Raw genomic sequence first — 6,000 nt, forward strand, 5'->3', positions numbered from 1 at the left:
CTGTGAAAACCAGTAATGACTAAATCCATATCTTACTTCTATCAAATTGCTTAAATCTCAGCAAACAGATACTTAAATTCTTGGTTCATTGGTGAACAGTGACTGGTATTTTTATTGTCTTTCTGTTTTTAATTCAGGTATAATTCGTGATGAATAAGAACATTAGAATCAATGAACCATAATGCTTAGCAGATTTATGATACTTGATTTCTTATTCCCCTCACTTTGTTTCTAGGTTTATTATCTTATCTAGGTTTATTATCTTATCAGAGGAGCTGAAGGAAGACGGAGACAAGGAAGAGGGAGGGATCCCTTGCTACATCTAGGTCAAGTCTTAACAAATCAAGTCAAATTAGCCTCAAAATAACTTAACCACAAACAGTCATAAATTACGAAGATTGATAATTTAGTTTTATACATTCAAAGCACTGAATGTGAAAGACCAGAAGATTAATTTTCCTCTTGCACAGCCCAACCCAGAAAGCTCTCACAATAGGGCAGACAGGTCCAATATACAGGGTTCAGAGCCAAAAAAAGACTAGGATTCTTATTCCAAGTCCTCTACTCACTGGCGAGGTAACTGGTAGGTTGTACACACTCTCTGAGCTTCAGTTCCCTCAGTGTAAATGAAAGTCTACATCTTAGGGTCATTGCAAAAATTAAATGAGATAATCTATGTAAAGCAGGAGCAGGTAGTGACGCACTGTAGGTCTTTTATAAGTGCTTTTGATAAATGTTAACTTATACTAGTGGTATGACCACTAGGGGTAAAATTATTCATTGTATTGCTTAGTAATCCAGATAGAAATAAACTGTAGTAGTACTGTTATTACAGTAAATACCCTTTGGAAAATGGAAACTATATAACAAAGAGACATTTGTAGAGCTAAAAAAGGATACTAAGGGGAAACTATTCACATTTTCTATACATTCATAGACAGCAGATTTTGAATCTTCACCTTTCAGGCAGTATTTGGGGATACCAAATTGACTCCTTATCCCTCAAACTGTGATCATACTTATAGAAATACACCATCCATCACAAAATAAGATACCCATGAAATTCTAGAAATAAATCTCATTTTTGCCTCTCCTGAAGTGAGTAAATATATTAGCTTGAACCACACTACACATCCTATGCATCATGACTCCTACTGACATTTGAAGTTCTTTAAATCTTGATCCATAAAATTCTCTCTCATCTCTAAATGATTCTCTATTCCTGCCAATTGGGTTTTCAACAATCCTACCAACTCATTTCTATGGAACTATTTCCAAGTCAGCCTTCTACATTTTTTTTTATTTTTAATATTTGACTGATTTATCCCAAGACTTTGAGATTTCCATTATCTGGCACTTGATTAAAAGGAAAGCAACATGAAACTCTTGAGGTAAATTCCTAACACCTGCCATAGCCAGACCAAATGAGCCATGGGCTGGAGAAAGACCTTTTATATATCACTCTCCAGAAAGGTGTTAATCATTTAACATTTTCTTAAATGCTACTACACCCTCCGAAATCTGTATTAAAATTTGACTTGTATTCTAAGACCATTCCCTTTTGAGCTTGATTGATATCCCACACATATACTTTTCCCCCGTAAGATTGAATTATTTAACCCAATTCACATTTACTTATTTCAGCAAAGTAGAAGTCTGGAATATCTTTTCACTTATTATCCTTTTCCCTACTTCTCATAGATTCTTGCTTAGTGTTTCATTTGCATATTGCCTTGTTGTTGTTTCACTAATATACTCTATCTCAAAATTGGCTCTATGATTGAATTAACTTCCATAGGTACATATTAAATTATCAACTACAGAAGAATCTATTGCTTTCGACTCCAAAAATACACCACACTGGAGGCATAAACATATATCATTCTTTTAATTTAACATTTAAAAAAAAGAAAAAGATTTGCAAGGCATGAAATTATTTTGAACATCTGAGTCAAAGTCATCCTGGGTACCTGGAGTTAGTTATAAAGCAGAATTTGAAACCTGTAGCCATGACCTCCAGAGGGCAGACCTGGAACATCTAAAGTACCACCTTTTAGACCACAGCAACAGAGAACTGGGCACTAAAATCATTCATTTCAACACTCATATACATGTTTATTGGACATTACTGCAAAGTTCTAGGCATAAGTTATAAGACAGAATCTGTATGATCAAGGTCTGTCAAAGAAAATTAGAATGTGATATAATGTCTGTAATAGTGGTTGAGTATGGGGAAATACATAGAGGTGCCTTGGAGAATCAAGGAAGTCTTCCTAGAGGAGATGACAACTAAGTTGAGTACTAATTAGTCAGAGAAGGAATTTTGAGAGAATGTTCCAAACCATGATAGCAGCAGATACGTAAGCCTGCAAGTGGAAGTTACTGTAGGAATACCATATGAAGTTCAGAAAAGCTCCTTATTGGATAGCAATAACACCTGATGAATTTAAGTAGTAAATTATGTAAAAGTAGCTCTTAAGCATGAAAGTTTTACAGATTACTGATCTAAATTTTATTTTATATATTTTTTATTTGTTGTCATATGTTAAAGATAACCTAAAAATTACATGTTAAGATAGAAAAGAAGTGTTCCTATAAAACTATAAACTGCCCCTAAAAAAAAAAAAAAAAGAAAAATATCAACCTATTTTAAACCTGTACAGGCATTATAAACTGATTCAAGTTGTAAAATAAATGATCAAAAATTATCACCTAACCAATGACACCACAGCGAATAGTACCTGAATGTGTTGTGATAAACTCATCCTTGGAGGTATTTAGAAGGTTGTAAATCCCAGAATCTTTCTAACTATACCCCATCCTAGGAAACAGAGAATTGAACATTTTGAATATAAATAGATTTAAGAAGTTTTATCTGTATCACTAAATTATACCTATAAAGCTTTTTACAAAATGCCTCTTCTCCATATAATGCTAAATAGTAAAAAGATTCTAAATTTATGAATCTCAAATTAAGGTTCACCTCAAAGTCCTAAAATATGAAATAACGTTCATGTAGATAATTACTTTTCTAGTTATAGTCAATCTTAACAGCACTGAGAATTCCAAATAGCATGATTTCTATTATAAATACACTTAGAAAAACAATCCAAATCCCCCAAAAATTATTAGGGAGACTTGTGATCTTCATACATTATTTTGAAAATTTTGACTTGATACTGCCAAAGAACATCACATGTAACCTGAAAATTAAAAGAAAAAAAAATCCCAAAACTCAAAAGGTAGTCAAATAAATGCATTTATAGAGCACTGGTTGGTCTCTGACATGTAGTTTGTGACATCAACATGCCAGGTTTCTTATCATGTTCAGTGTATCCTATTTCTCTGGATTGATTGGCAAAGTAAAAACTATCTTATGCTAGTAAGTCTCCAGTCTTATGTATCTTGTCAGTTTAGAGGAGAAAAGTAGAATTCCATTACAAATGTATTCATTGAAGTAATTCTGTATTTAATCAATTCTAATCTGTACATTCCTCCACACAGTAACCTCACGGAGAATGGGACGCATGCTAAAACTGATGATAAGAAAGCCCTGTATCGAATTTGCTGAAATATGGCTATACTACTACAGCTGCTAATAGTAATAATGGTAATGGTAATAAGTAGTAAGCAACTAACATTTATTTTTGATTGCTTTTAATGTACTAGACCCTGTTTGATTATATTATTTGTATTAAATAATTTAATCCTTAAAAACTTGATATGAAGAGAGAAGTTAATAAAAATGTGGTTGAACTGGCAATAAATCTGTTTGATTACTCCTGCTGGAATTCAGATCCCTTTTTCTGACTGCAAAAGAAAAAAAAGTCTTTTAAAATTCAATCAGGAAGATATTTGTACAATATGCTACTCTACCTTAAAACTATCCAAAACATCAAAGTAATATTAATCTATATGTGTTCTTTAACTCTTACTCTATTGTTCATTACTATATCATAAACTGACTATATCCTCTCAGCTCTTATGGTAAACCACCTTCTTAAAATTCATAACTGAATATAATCACATATCAAAGGAAATACTCCAATATCAATTTTAAACTCTTTTTTTAATCCATATGCTGCATTAGAAAAAATATTTAATTCTACTCATCCCATATTCCTTGCTTCTAGAAATATTTTCCTAATTTGCTTATTAATTTACATTATTGGACACAAATAGAAGTCTTGTTAAAATCAACATTCTTCATAGTCGTAATTTATACTTATTAATCTCTAAGCACTACACAATTGTAAACAAATACTTTTATGTTTACATCTGTGATAATTTGAAGTCACGCAGATAAAGATGTCAATAGAGAACATAATTACTAAAAATAGCCACTTGACCAATTTTATAGTTATCTGATATTAAGAATAGTTAGACAACATTTCCAAGTTTTCTTTTTAATTTAAATGCCATTATTAAACTAAGCCAAAAGCCTTTCTTAATCAAGAAAAATGGCATTATTCCTAAAACACAAACTATTTCACAACACAATAATAACTAGCGCTACTGGAAAAGGACCTTATATACATGGGATAGTCAAAAAATATTTGATGAATGAATAGATAGATGAATGAATAAATGAATGATAAACATAAACATTCATCTATCTTATTTTCAAAAACTTATCAAGTTAATATTATTATGTTTGAAATATATTTGAGTTCTTGAACTTCATTTTTACAACTACATAAACAAGAATAGTACTAAATTTAATTGTATTAATTTATTCTTTAATCAGCATTGTTTTGTTCTGCCAGTTTCTAGAAAGTTCTTTAAAAGTTATACAATGCAAATTATGATATATTAAAAGTTATGCTAAAAGGAGCACCTTGAGTTTAAGAGTGTCATTTATTTTGGTATTCCCCCATTACATAGGCAAGATTTATTTATTCACTGAAGCAATTATTCATTGTTCAATGTGTTCTGATTTCCATTAGAGCAGGCCTGAGGATATGAAGATGAATAAAATGTATTTTTGAGGAGCTCATGGTAGGTGTTTAATACAGGTTTGTTGAATGACTGAATAAATGAATATGAATATTTAGAAAGCCCTGCACATGCAGTCACTGTATTTACAAGACCCAAAAGTGAAAAGGCAGTGACTACATTCATTCTAACAGTTCATGACACTGTACTCTATTCATGAAATCACATACTTTAAAATGACAGACAGTCTCTTAGATTCTGCTGGCTAAATTCGATTAATTTCATAGGAGTATATTTAGTGCCATCTATAATATTAGAACTTTCATAGGGGGTGAACATTACTTTAAAGTTGTCAAGAGGGTGAAAAGAATCATTTCCAATGAGAAAATTAGGAAACTGGCGGCGTTCAAAGATCTGTATTGGTCCCTAAGAATGCATCTATTCAGTCATTCAGACACAACCACGTAAATCAGCAGCTGTTCCCACTTACTCAGAGAATAAGATCCATGCTTGGCATGACATTTGTCTTAGTCCTTGGGGACAGAGCTCACATGAGTAGGTCTATACTGACCATGGTTCTTCTTAGAGATTTGGAAGAGAGCATCTATGAAACAAAAAACTTAAAAGTTTTCCTGAGTAGAAATTGTAGTTACATGTTCATCAAAATAAAAAACGATTAAAACTTTTTTATTGTAGCTACTGTAGTGTATTGAACAGTGGCTCTCCCAAAAGATATGTCCACCCAGAACCTGTAAATGTAACCTTATTTGGAAAGGATCTTTGCAGATGTAATTAAATTAAGGATGTCAAGATGAGGTCATCCTGGATAATCCAGGCAGGCCCTAAATCCAAAGACAAGAGTCTCTATAAGAGAAAATCAGAGAGATATTTGAAACACATAGAGGAGAGAGTCATGCAAAGATAGAGGCAGAGGTTGGAGTTATGCAGCCATAAGCCAAGGGACACCTGGGGTACAGGATGCTGGAAGTCACAAGAAAGGATTCTCCTCCAGAGGGAGTGATACCTTGATTTGCGTCTTCTGGCATCCAGAATTATGGGAGAATG

This window comes from Orcinus orca, chromosome 7, assembly GCF_937001465.1.
Source record: "Orcinus orca chromosome 7, mOrcOrc1.1, whole genome shotgun sequence".
NCBI lineage: Eukaryota > Metazoa > Chordata > Mammalia > Artiodactyla > Delphinidae > Orcinus > Orcinus orca.